Raw genomic sequence first — 14950 nt, 5'->3', positions numbered from 1 at the left:
ACGTTACCAAGCTCATTGGTGTGTTCACATCAATCAAAGAGTCAATTTGATCACCTTAAAAGTTGCTGGTATCCATATTTTTGCTTTGCAGCCCAAGGCCGGTCCATTAAGCTTGTGTTCAGTTCTCTCGATTGCATGTTTTAGACCAAGTTCTTGCAAACTTCCCAATCAAAAACATCACTTATCGGCATGAAATATTCACTGTCCAAGACGAGACGACTCAGCAGCAGGTTATTATATCAATTCAGTACTCATTTATAGAGAAATATCAGTGGTTTCCCAAAGGAAATTGAAAGAAAAAACAACCAAACCACAGCCTGCTGCCACCAGTAAAAGAAACCTCCCAGAATGTGACCACACTTGATCCTCAGGTGGTGATTTGTGTCTGTTTGTCTTTCAAATGTGGTGCATCTGTATTCTTGACAAACAATCTGCTCAGTGATATTAAAAATTAATCTTTAAGTGGAACCATAGAAGTAAATAAATAAAAAAAAAATGGAAAGAAAGGTTTATTAATACATAAACAATCTGTTGGGAGCCAACAAAACCAAGGCTGAGGGGTATGTACCAAATAAGAGAACCAACGCAGGTGTGGTGTAATTAACAGACTGAAAACAAGCGTGGGGGGCAAACGGACAAGTAAAAAAAGTTCAAGAGATGGAAAAAGTGGTCAAATCTTTTTAAATAAAGGAGAAAGTGGCCAAAACCACAACATTTCCCTTCCATCTCCAACCAGACAACATATCAAATGCTGCCGAGAGTAAATACTGCAGCTTAAGGGAATCTTTGTCTTTAAATGATTACTATCTGCAAACTCACTGGTTTACGTCTTATACTGGTGAAATGTACCAAAGTATATTACAGTGGTGTCGGGGTACTTTGAGTATTTCAAGTTTTAAGCAACTTATTGTACTTTATTTTTGTTTTTACGATATTTTTTAGACAAAGAAACATATAGTGTACTCACTGTTTTTTTACGCCGTATAACACCAATAGTTTTTCATTCATTTCCATTGTTCGTCTCAGTAAAGGATTTGTTTGCTTCCCTTTATCAGCATCCCTGTTTGAGACCCAATGATGTAGAGCTCACCTCACTGCGGAAATGTTCATTTGTGTGGAAAAAAAAATATATATAAAAACAACATGCCATGTACTGTACTCTGCAAAAGTCTTTATTGTAGGCTTTATTGTAATCTTTTAAAGTGGTCTTGAGCAATAGTTCTCCAGGCTTTCTGAAGCTCTTTTAAAGTGTTTCTTTAGACATTTTCAGTCAAGTCCTGGTAAATTTCAGATAAATGTGTTGTTTGTCAGGACACTAAAAACTGACCTATGAATCATTAAAGCACAAAAATGGCAGCTAACTCAAGGGATGAACCAGTTTGGACAAGTGGAGGACAGAAGAAGAAGTGTCAGGCCTAAAGAACTACAGTCCCCTCCAAAAGTATTGGAACAGCAAGGCAAATTCCCTTGTTTTTGTTGTTCAATGAAGACATTTGGGTTTAAGATCAAAAGATGAGTATGAGACAAGAGTTCAGAATGTCAGCTTTTATTTCCTGGTATTTACATCTAGATGTGTTAAACAACTCAGGACATACCACCCTTTGTTTGAACCCACTTATTTTTCAAGTGAGCAAAACTATTGGAACATGTGACTGACAGGTGTTTCTTGTTGACCTGGTGTTGCCTTTAAGGTTTATTATTCAAACATTAAATAGCTCTGCATGTTTAAACCTATAAAGACTGAATTTCTTGTTAAAGAGGATAACCCAACATGAAGACCAGAGAGCTGTCTATGGGAGAAAAGCAAGCCATTTTGAAGCTTAGAAAAGAAGGAAAATCAATCAGAGCCATTGGACAAACATTGGGCATAGCAAGCACAACAATCTGGAATGTCCTGAAAAAGAAAGTAACTACTGGTGTACTGAGCAACAGACGTCGAACAGGTCGGCCAAGGAAAACAACAGTAGTTGATGACAGAAATATTGCGAGAGCTGTAAAGAAAAACCCCGAAACATCAGTAAGTGACATCACCAACGACCTCCACAGTGCAGGGGTGAAGGTATCACAATCCACTGTTCGAAGAAGACTCCGAGAGAAGAAATATAGAGGCCATACCACAAGATGCAAACCACTCATCAGCAGTAAGAGTCGGAAGGCCAGATTGAAATTTGCAAAGAAGTACAGAGATGAGCCGCAAAAGTTCTGGAACACAATCTTATGGGCTGATGAGACCAAGATTAATCTCTACCAAAGTGATGGAAAGGCCAAAGTGTGGAGAAAGAAAGGAACTGCTTATGATCCTGAAGCATGGTGGAGGTAATGTCATGGCTTGGGCATGCATGGCCGGTTCTGGAACAGGCTCATTAATATTTATTGATGATGTAACTGATGATGTTAGCAGCAGAATGAATTCCGAAGTGTACAGAAACATTTTGTCTGCCAATTTACGGAGAAATGCATCCAAACTAATCGGGAGGAATTTTATCATGTAGTAGGACAATGACCCAAAGCACACTGCCAATAAAACAAAGGACTTCAGCGGGGGGAAAAACTGGAAGGTTTTAGACTGGCCAAGTCAATCACCTGACCGTAACCCGATAGAGCATGCATTTCACCTCCTGAAGAGGAGACTGAAGGGGGAAACCCCCCGAAACAAACAAGAACTGAAAGAAGCTGCGGTAAAAGCCTCGAATAGCATCACAAAGGAAGAATGCAACAGTTTGGTGATGTCGATGGGTCGCAGGCTTGAGTCAGTTATTGCAATCAAGGGTTATGCCACCAAATATTAAATGTTATTTACTTTAAGATTATTTGTTCCTTTACTTTTGCTCACCTAAAAATGCTGTGGTGTAATACAAATGGTGATATATCCTAAGTTGTTTAACTCATCTAGATGTAAATACCAGGAAATAAAAGCTGACATTCTGAACTCTTGTCTCATACTCATCTTTTGATCTTAAACCCAAATGTCTTCAGTGAACAACAAAAACAAGGGAATTTGCCTTGCTGTTCCAATACTTTTGGAGAGGACTGTATCTACAGTAGATGAACAGGATCTAAAAGTGATGTCCTTAAGAAAGAGGAAAACATCCAGCAAAGACCTGACACAGGAGCTGAGAGATGCATCTGGACCTTCAGCTGATCCATCTGCTGTTGGCCCAAGCCTCATCAGAAATGGGCTCCATGGAAGGGTGGCTGTCAAGAAGCCGTTCTTAAGGAAGGGAAACAGGGAGAAAAGGCTGAGCTGTGCCAAAGGACACAAGAAGTGGGCTGAAAATCAGTGGCAGCAGGTCTGATGGAGGGATGAATCCTCCCCAGAGCCCGGAGCTCAACATTACCGAAGCAGTGTGGGATCATGTTGGCAGAGAACGGAACAAAAGGCAGCGCACATCCAAAGAAGAGCTTTGGGATGTCCTTCAAGAAGCCTGGAGAACTATTCCTGAAGACTCCTTAAAGAAAGGACAGAAAGCTCGTCTGAGAGGGTTCAGGCTGTGTTGGAGGAGAAAGGAGCTCAGAGCAGATATTCACTTTAAAGCTCATTAGAATCGTACAAACCTTATTTTTTCCTTATATTCTGTACTTCCATCTATGTTTGCAGATGTTTAAATAAATCACTGCATCCATTTCCTGTTTTTGTGTAAATATGATGAGAAATGAGAGGCTAAAAACTCAAGTGCTGCATACGAGGATCCATGTAAGTCCTGTTAATGGTCTGCAGAGGGTGCCATTGACTGTCGACCTTTAAGAATTCAGGCTCGTCACATCCTCACCTGAGCTGAGTGGGTTAAGTGGATTATACTGACAAAAGGCAGCCTGAGAAAAGAAAGTCAAGACTGCTGAAGTCAATAAGCTAGTGTCAAGGATGTCAATATAACAGAACTACGTATAGTGAGGAGATCCACAAATACAATGCAAGTGCAGTGATTATTAATTGTTCAAAGCGTCAAAGTAGTGAATGGCAATCAAAGTATGATACAATTCAAGTGACTCTGATAGGGCGGAGGGTTCAAGGGACTCAGGAGTGCCTGAATGATCCTCAGTGTTTCTACTGTGAAGCAAACTCTGGTTTTCAACTTATATTTTCTCTACTTCCCCAAAGGTCAGTTGGTCTTTGTTAGATAAAAGCATGATATTCATTTTCCAAAGACAAGAACACTCCTCAACCTTAACCTCAGCCATTTAAAGCATTTACACAGCTGGCCTCGGTGGGAGATGAATTGATATAACCTAAAAATTTTCCACAAAAAGCTTCAAGCATTAGCTTTCAGATACTTTAACCTGGAGACTCACTAGTGTTCTTTTATTCTTACCAACCTGTTCAGTGCTTGTAAAGTTTTTGGCTTACATTCATAGGGCATATTGTTGCGTTTCTTTACATACCTCAACTTTTGTCAGCAGCTCCTGGGAGGTCAGTGACGGAGTCTACATCTTTGTCCAGGCTGAAATAAATTCTAAATCTTCAGAAAAAAAACATTCTCAATGCCCCGACATCTTGTTTGACATGTGGAAGGTATAGAAAGGATGAATGCTGAATGTTTCCAGTGACAAAAACAGGTAAATACTTCAATTGATCTAACATTTGAGTTCATTACAAAATTTTAGTATGCTTTAACTTACCAAATACATGACGACTTTGGACCTGGAGTCAACTATTGTCACAGATTCAGCTGTTTAGTCTGTGCTGCAGTGAGTTCGCTTCATTTGTTTTTCGACTTTCATTTCTTACTTAAACACTTAGGTAAAAAGACTTAAAACCAAGCAAAGAAATTAGATAAAAAGTTAAACATTTTACAAATAAATAGTCAGAAGGTGTACATGTATACATTGAAATCAATTACAAATCATAACTTGGTTTCACAAAGCATTTTTACCTTTAATTTATCATTTAACCTGTAACTTCACCTGGTAATCAGATTTTAAACCATTTAAATCAACACATTTTTGCTATATTTTTAAACATTAATCATAATCCAATAAAAAAGAAAACCAAAGACATGAATAAACAATAGCAAATGCAAATATATCCACATTTTTAATAGTATATTGCCAATATCACACATTGAACCATTTTACATCGTAACACTTTTTACACAATTTAAAATATTTGTATAATAGCACACTTAATTGGAATATATCAAAAGAAAATATACCTTAAACTAAGTTATGAGCTCTAATATATTCAAATTTTGTTGTTCAAATATATAAATAATGAATAAATATATTCATATATTTTACTTTAAGTGTACTTTTTATAGTTATACTTCAACCCATAAAGTAAAAACAAAGTATATCAAGAAAGGTAAGTTACCATTAAGTTTGTATTTACAGAAATTGATTGAGCAGTCTACTGATAAATCAAGAACAATTAATGGCTCATTGCAATGTTAGTCACACTTTTGCTATAAGTTTCAATACACTTACTTATAAAAGTTTAAGTTTACTAAGGATTACGCTAACCGGAAGTACACCTAAGAACGCTAATAATCGATAAGCACATGTATTTGTCACCAGAGAGCATTAAGTTCAACACAAAGTTCAACACAAAATTCACCACAAGAGTTTTTAGTGAACCAGAACACAATCAAATTTAAAGATATGCATCGTATTTCCTTTGTTTCTACTAGTTTCGCATCAGCATAACAACGTTTATCGACCCACACCTAGCATGAAGCTCATGCTAACTTCGTTGCTAAAACATAAAAAGCTCAGTATCTCACGCGGACTTTAGTAAATGTTTCAGTGATCGTAAGCTTTTCCACAAAACAATCGGAAAAAATGCTCCTCTTAGGGAACCTGTACGATTTTAGTCCTGTTGATGCCGCTTTCACCGCTGTGGTGGATTGGAGGAAGACGCTGAAGCGGCCGCCATGTTGGTCAGGGGGAAGCCCCGCCTCCTAATGCGCGAGAGTGGAGGACAGGGATACCCACATCCGGTCCTCGAGGCCTCGGGTCCTGCAGGTTTTAGATGTTTCCCTGCTTCAACACACCTGATTCAGATGAAATGGATCTCTTCAAAAGATTATTAAGCACTGCACAACCCTGCTAATGATGCATTGATGAGATATATTTCATACCAAATTGCTGCTGGAGAAGTTGTGCTTAAGTATCTCATAATGTAGAGAAAAAAAGGACTGCATGTTATAACAGTATAAATAATAATTTAAATATTAAGTACAAATACATAATAAGAAGAATTGTATGAGTCTTTGTGTGAATGGGTGATTGGCAAATACATCTTAAAGTGCTTTTTTCAACTTAAACAAGGTTAAAAGGTGCCATATAAAGTACACGCTGACCGTTTATTTGTGCATAAATCCCTTTGCTTGAGTCTGTCACCTAACCTCGACCAGCTTGTTCAAAAAGGTCTGTTGAATTAGTTCATAATGGCTCTTAAATAAGATTTTTTTTCTCCATGAATCCATAAAAAAAATGGACCTTTAATTGACTCTTGAGTTTAGAAAAAAATATGTATTATCGTCCCAGTTTTTTCTAGTAGGTACTTTCAGCTTTCATTGTTTCACTGAGAGACAAAGTGTATCATTTATGTCTTTACAAGTTGAAGGTCAGTCTAGTTGGAAAAGTGAGACAACAATTCCTCACACAAGAGGTGTGGGCTATGTAGCATTCAAGGTTTCTGCTCAATCAATATCCGCCCATCAGACCTCAATTTAGAAATATCACTCTCTCCCAAAAGAGAAAAATGGCTTCTCTCTTCAGCTGTAACGCAGGGTTTCTTTTCTTTTAATTTTTTTGTTTATCTGGCCAATCAATAAAACGTTTTTTTATTGTACACGCTACACGAAAGCTAAAAGTTTTAATCTTTTCTTGCATTTGTTTACTTCTTTAGCTTCAATGTTTGCGATGTCATGATGTGCCATTATGGTCCGGGGTTAAGTTGAAATGCAGATTGATTAGCAAAATAATAAGTTCAAAATCCCCTCAATGTGTTAGTAATGTTAGACACTGTACGAAGATAAGCAGCAACAAAAACTGCAGTATAACTCGAAGGGAACTCGTGCTGACCTCCACCAAGGTCAGTAATCCACTCTTGACATGTTACAGCCTTGTAATATCCTACAGTTTGACACGATGCAGGAATTATTTGTTAAAAGTGTCCATTGTGTTTTGGAGGTATAAAAAAAAAAAAAAAAAGCTGTGAAAATCTTAATCTCACATTACTGCCTTTTCTTGCCCCCATCTTAATTAAAATGGCTTGAGTGAAATTCTTGCTGGCCTTAAAAGCCAGAAGGACATTCACAACCAGGAAAAATGTCATCCGGTTTCAACATTACAAATTGATAACCAATAAATGTTGAGCTAACAGTTTCCAAAATATTTCTACATCTCCTAAATACCAGAATTGCCAGCGTATCATTGCGTCCGTTGGATTGCTTTGACTTATTATGATTTTTTACATTTTTAGTTGACATGTTTGCTAAAGCCCCCAAAAGTCAAACAATAATACAATATTACATTATACATGTATTATACATTATAGTGCATTATACATTAATAATACAACCAAAAGATCAAAGCAACAGCAGACCAGCAATTGTGGCAGTCAACAAGGTAAAAAAAAATTTTTTTGTTACAGTCTGGTGGCTGTGACAAGAGCGGTGTTTGTCTGATGGGTAAGTACCCCTGAAAATACTCTAAATATACCTTTCAAATAAACTTAACCTACACTTGCAGTGTTTCTGGCATCCATTTTATTTTTAAAAAGAAAGAAAAATAGTTAAAAATGACACGCATCAATTAATCTATAGTGCCAAGTGGCCTTGTAAAGCTTGAGTTGAGTTGACCATGGTGAACATAAACATAAACATAGCAAAACAGTGTTTTTATGGAACATTATCTGAAGTCCTCAGATAGAATTATGTAGCAGAATAGTTTAAACCCAACCATATATATTTTTTTTGACCAATCTATTTTTAAACCAACAAGTTTAGGTGCATAAACTTAACCAACTACTTTTGATCTTAAATCCTAGCAAATAGTTTGGTCCCTAAACTTAACCAAATACTTCTGGTTCCTAGACCTAAACCAAGTAGCAAAATTAGGTTTATATTGATACCCAGCCACAATCTTCATCTAGACAGATCCTTTTCCTTACCAAATAGTTTTGGTTCTTGAACCTAAGCAACAACTTTTGGATCCTGAATGTAACCAGGTAGTTTTGGGTTTCTAAATCTAACCAACAACTTTTGGTTGTTAAACCTAACCAAGTAGTGGGTTGGGTTTCTACTTCTTATCAAGTAGCTTTGTGTTTCTAAACCTAACCAAGCTGTTTTTATGACTAAATATTACCAATTATTTTGGCTTCCTAAACATAACCAAGTGATTTTAGTGACTAAACCAAACCAAACAATTATAATTAACATAAAATCATTTTAGTGTCCAAACATAACCAAGTTAGACCTAAAAAGATGCCTAATACAGTTTCCTGTTTAGGCATGAACAGAAAACTGTATTGCACAAACCTACCGCCTAGAAAGTGGAAGAAATTCACTGCTCCGGGGTGGTTTTGATTTGATTCTCAAGTTCGTGGGTCTTGTGAGTTTCCTCCAACCTCCACATTTGCCACCTTATGACTACTTTAACGCGCACCAATGGTCAGTAAGTGACTAAACAACTTGATCTGATGCCCTGCAAATGAATACAGGTTGTTTTCATAGATTGTATTTAAGAAATGGATATACATGGTATCAAGTAGTGCTAGACTTGCTATCATTGATATGGTCCAACTAGCTTCACCTTATTGTTCAAGTATGATCACCTCTTGCTCCAAAAAGACCAAGATGGTAGAGTCTGAATGCCAAACTCAAGAGTTTAAAAAGGCAGTTCACCAGTTTATGTCAAGGTGGCTAAGTCCACTCCTTATATATAGATCATATATATATAGTCTATGTTTGCTCTTGGCCTTTGCTCCTCTTCTCCACAAATTTTGATAAAAATCCACATGGTTGTTTTAATCTTTCTTGCAAACATACAGAACAAATAGTTCTGAAAACGTATTCTTGGAAGAGGTATGGAGTTTTATTTTCGAAGAATACCTTTTTCGGCCCTTTCGCTCCTTTCACATCTTTCACACTGATCTATAAGGATAAAGAAGATGTTAAAGCACAATAAGAATGTTTTTGCCAATTTCACATTCATATAAATCATCTAAATAGGACACATAATTTACATGACTTACAAGCATCTTATTGTTAAATTGTTAAATTAGTTATTAATTTTCAACCTGGAGCGTGACAGTACCATAGATAACTGCAAAAGAATATTAATACATCATATTCCGCTTTGTCCACTAAAAAGAATTTTCATCTGGCTGAAATACAATTTTAAAGTTTTTCTTTTGACCAACCACCCCATCAAGCCCTACAAACATATCATGGTCATTCTGTATTATGGACACGAAAAACCTAATTTATTGCTCTATCAAAGCATCCCCTCTTTGTGATTTTACAGTGACAACCTCATCGGACAGAAGGTCCCTGCAGACGGAAGCGGAATTTACGTTTTTTTTAAACATTGTTCCTTAAATTGAGTGCATTTTTCCTTTGATTAAACCATTGCTTAAGAGGCTTGCCCTTGACTGGACCATTGTAAAGCTCTGAGGTTTTGAAGGATGTGTGATTAAACACTGCACGCCTCTAAAACCACACACAGTACAGGTATTTTATGCTCTGTGTGCCCACGGTTTTTACAACTGTTGCACATGGATGTGAAAAATAGAGTGAAAGCGTTCCTTCGACTGTCCACCTCCCACATCTGATTCATGTCTTCAGTGCCTTTATCTGCATGTTTCAAAAAAAGTAAAAATGGATGAAAGGAAAATGCTAAACAGGTAAGCACCTTTGTGCCAAAGTCTTGTTATTATCAGATAGGAAAGGCACTTCTCTGTCCTCTTGAGTCAAAAGGAAATCATTTCCTTTTTGGTTGAGTGCTTGATAATGATACTCTTCGTTTACGTTGGGAGTCTTTTTGTCAAGGTTTGTTTTTACATGGTTTAAATAAAACTAATGGACCTTGCAGGCTTTACGGTTCCAGCTTATCATTTTCAGTTTTTACTAAGAGATGTTTGGACTTTAACATTTTATTTTAAATTGTTTCATTTAGTTTAAAACGCCAAGTCTGTGTGAAAGTGTCAAATCCGGATCAATGAAGAAGAAACTCTTGATTTAGGGCGTCATGTGTGCACATAAAGTTACCCTCTATTTTGAGGAAATATCCTTTGGATGTCACTGCTACATAGTCCAACGCTCCAGCAATACAGAACCAGTTGCCAATGTTTTTGTTTCCTGGTTGAGATCTTTTTATTTGGTTGAATATTTATTTATAAATATTTATATTTATTTATATATTATAGTTGTTCACCTGTTGTGATGAGATAAAACTATTAGTAATGTGGCAGAACCTTTCTGGAAAAAGTGCTTTTGCCCACTGCTACAAACCACATTTTTAAGTGGAAAGTACAAATGATTTTCAGCATCTTCACAGTTCTATTGCATTTGGAAAACAATTTGATATACCAATATATATATATATATATATATATATATATATATATGTATTAGGGCTGGGCAACGATTAAAATGTTTAATCTAATTAATCACATGATTTCCCTGATTAATCACGATTAATCGCATTTGTACGCAAAATCCAAAAATGAATTCAAAAGTAGTGTATAGCTTTTAGCATTTAGCTTTATTTTAAATGTGCTGCCATATGAATGAAAGTGCCATAAGATTTGTTGTGCAAACACACTTTTAACATCAGCATCTTTCTGTAGTTTTTATGTAGAAGCCTCGCTCCACTGTCTGTTTCCTTGAATGACTTGCTGCTATCAGTTGTGTGTTTTGCCTTTAAAGGGGCACTAGGTAGCATTTTCACCTAAAATTATAGCCTTCAGGAGTTTAACAAAGGTTAAACAAGTCAATAGTAAGCAAATGAAGCCTGTCTCGCTCCCAACAGGGGTCTGTATGCTGAAAATCCCATATGTAACTTCGGCAGGAGCGACCCGCTTCTGAAGTGTTGTGATGCGCGAGAAGAGTTGTTTGTGTTTACGGCCCTTAGCTAGGTCCTGTATGCTAGCTGTAGTTGTAGCTATGTGTTCGCTTGCGTTGAAGAGCCAACACCAAGCGTTTCATATTCTGCCTTTCACAGACTGAATATGAAACGTTCGATGTTGGCACTTCCCATCTTTGTGAAATTTCTCCAAGCGTGATCTTGTTCATCTACCATAGTGATCTGCGTTTTAGATCGTAAAGAGACAGGTGATGACGGTGCTCTAATTCCTACTGAGTTCGAGACGTAGCCTAGCTTCAGAAATACACGGACTGACCTGATTAGAATAAGAATAGCGTTTTGATCCGAACAAGAATTGTTATCTACAAATGAAAATGGATTAATTTGTGATTATAATCGGAATAGTGTAGAGCTAGTCTGCGTTTATTGCGGCGTGTATGTTGGTAGTGCCTGCGCGCATCTCTGTCTAAGATGTAACTTTTGTAAGTGTCTGCTAATACAAAGGAATCACTCCACGAATACACCATGATGAGGGAAGAATCCCATTCAAGATCAGCAACAGTCCATCCATACATCCATACATCCATTATCTGCCGCTTGTCCGGGGATCGGGTCGCTGGGACAGCAGCCTGAGCAGAGAAACCCAGACGAGCTGTCCCCGGCCACTTCCTCCAGCAACAGTATTACAGCATATTATCTTGAGTTCTCTCTACAGAAAATCTCTGATTATAGTATCTTAAGGCTGATTCATACTCGGCGCAACCTCGCTCATACTAGCTGGTCGCAAATGGCGCAAACGGTCACGTGTCCCAAAATTCCGCCACGCTCCCCGTCGCAAGCTAGAAAATCCTTGCGCGGCGCAAGGGCGCGCACACAACTTTTTTTCTGACTTCACGTGCGCTCAACCGGAAACAGCTGACCAAGAAAAAGATAAAATGAACACTGCAGAGACCGCGGTGACCGAGAGGATGCGCCTCTACAAACATCTGTACGACACGTCTATGAAGTTACACTGGGACAACGTTTGACAAAGTTCGTCTTGTTGCAAAGGACGAACATTCCACCTTCTCTTCTGTTTTTGCCGCAGCCGCTTAGCTCTGAGATACATATACAGTTCTACACCCAGAGTAAATTAATTCCGCAACAGATGTGCCAGCCTCTGCTGACGTGACACCACAGGTGGCATTGTGTATGCTTTCTTCGTGTGCTTTTCAGCTTGTTTCCTCAACAGTGACGCTCGCTGGTCTGGAGAGAACTGCAAATGTGACGCATTCTCGGCGCAAACTGCGCTTATGAGCTGAAGGAACTGTGAAGGGGCTGGCGCTTTCGATGACGTCATTAATGGTTCTCGAGCCAGAACAGTTGCGCGTTTGCGCCGAGTATGAATCAGCCTTTACGTGGGCAGTCTACACTTGTGAATCAGATGACCTAACTGCACTGACTAAATAACACAACGGCAACATTCGCCACGATGTTTAGTTAGTGGGTGTGTAGCCTACAGGTGGGCATTTTTACGACAGTGTAGAATTTCAGTTTGACCAATAGAGATCGCTATACTGCCGCTAAACTACCTTGTATCCCTTTAAGTGATATTTTAGACTGGAACTACTACGCTGAGAAGACAATTCAACTTGGCAGTGTTTACAGATGACTTTGGTTCTGTCGACTCCGCCGTCTGGAAGAACTTTAAAATGGAAATTGCCGAGTAAAAGTTCCGTACCCTTCTCCATGTTTGGTGGATCCGCCGATTACTTTCTTTTCCTGTTCCACAGCAGATGGCAACAGATTTTTACAAAATAAAAGCCTGTGAGCAACAGACCTTGACAATAATAAAATAAATAATAAAACGGGTGCTGCGTGTGTTTCCCCCTCTCTCTGCCCCCTGCTTCCTGTCTCTCTGAACTTTACTATCCATTAAAGGCACAAAAGCCCCCCAAAAAAAATTCAAAGAAAAAAAAAATGCGTTATTTATCGGCGTTATATATATATATATTTATATATATATATATATTCAAATTACCAGCTAACAGGTAAGGGTTGCCAGATTGGCTATAAAAGTACTTTGCAAAAAGACTAAAAGAACATCTGGGGAAATCTCAGTCTGTAGAGGCCACTGGCGGATGAACTTTGAGTCCTGAGACGGCACCGCACGAGAAACCATCCTACATCAAGCCATATATCAACTCTGCAGAAACATGGCCGAGTTCTGTGGACACGAGCTCATCTCAGATGGACAGAGAGACATTGGACTCGTGTTCTGTGGTCAGATGAGTCCACGTTTCAGCTGCTTCTGTAAAGATAAAGAGTGTATGTGACATCCGTGGTCAGATGTAACACATGGGTAAACATAACTGCATCAACTTTTTTTGGGAGAGTTTTGTTGGCATCAAATTTGAAATAAATCAATTTCTTCTACATACATCAGAGTTGGTCAATGAAGACACTGAAAGTCACAGATAACATTTAGGTTTTCGCTAAATTTCACAAAACCTACCAACTTATGTGGAAATGAGGTTTTATATTTTGCAGGTGAGGGGAGATCACATATAACACCTCGCCTTCTGAAAAAGAGTAACTGAAGTGGGCTATATGGATGGGATTTCTTATGAGAACAGACAGGAAATGCTACATTTTTAACCTGTGTGTGTTTAAGCTAGGTCTAAGTGCTTTATTTTTGCTGGTACAATTGGCCAAGAGCTTTATGGAAAGCAAAAGGCTAATAATAACCATGAGTGTTTGACCTGGTTCAGGACCAAATGTGATCTGAGTGATTGGATCTCACCACATCCTTCATTTTACTGTAATATCAAGTGAAAACACAAGACCTATGTTAAACTGAATGCATAAAAAAAGCAGGATTTTATCTCCAAAAATTAAAGTTCTGTTCAAATAGAATTAGTTGTTTTGGTTTCTGTAGTCTTAAACTCACAAATCCAAGCCTTATATATATCATGTTACTGTCACATGTTGTTGACAATGAGATCGCTGAGGAAAAACATGACCATCAGGGTCATCGTGAGGTCACTAAAGGCATCACGTGTTAGAATCTATTAGGACTGCAGACTTGAAGAGAGTTGAAACTAACTATGTTTATAATGTGCTCAGTTTGTACAATTTATATTTCCTTTGGAAGCACTCGTAATTAACTACTTTTTTCCTCAAAACTGAACAATTTCAAAAGTTAAAAGTTCAATATTTTGGTCTTTCTAGACATTAGACAAGAACCTACCATGATTTACTGTACTTTTTTTTTGTTTTTATTAGGAAAGTCTCCAAGACTTCATGTGTTATGTTGTTTCAGGAGGATCACAATGCATCTCCATGTAGACCACAAATATAGTGCTGCACAAATATGCACACGTGCACACACAGAGTCCAATGTACTGAGTCCAGCTGTCTCCGTCTCTGCCATTACTGTAAGAGAATACCCCCGGCCAGCACTCCAACCCACTCCATCAATCTCTCTCTGTTTGACAGAAACTATGCCCACCTGTTCTCCCACAATCCGCATGCAGCCACTCAGAGGCTGGAGCTCTACGTGTCACTTCAGGCCTCAGGTTTGGGCTCATTGTGGCCAGTTCGCTGCATTCTGCCTCACATGGCCAATAAGTGTCATAATATCCTGTACGATAAAAATCATCATTTTAAACTCTTGACAGATAGACCCTACAGGTTCTTAACTTACACTTTCAATTTGAAGACACTTCCTTAGACAAAGACAGTACATTACAGGATGAAAAAGTGTACAAGGGTATTTTTAGAAATGTGATTTTCTCTCCCTGTTCCCTACAAAAAGAGACAAATACAACTGAGGAGCAGTGCAGTGTGCAATGCAGTTTTTTTTTTTTGACTGGTCTGACAGGTGATCTCCACACAATTTCCTGTCCTTCCTCCTTCCGAAGCAGCTCAGTCAAATCCAACA

This window comes from Odontesthes bonariensis, chromosome 24 (assembly GCF_027942865.1).
Source record: "Odontesthes bonariensis isolate fOdoBon6 chromosome 24, fOdoBon6.hap1, whole genome shotgun sequence".
NCBI classification, from domain to species: domain Eukaryota; kingdom Metazoa; phylum Chordata; class Actinopteri; order Atheriniformes; family Atherinopsidae; genus Odontesthes; species Odontesthes bonariensis.
Note: the sequence above shows the minus strand (reverse complement) of the source record.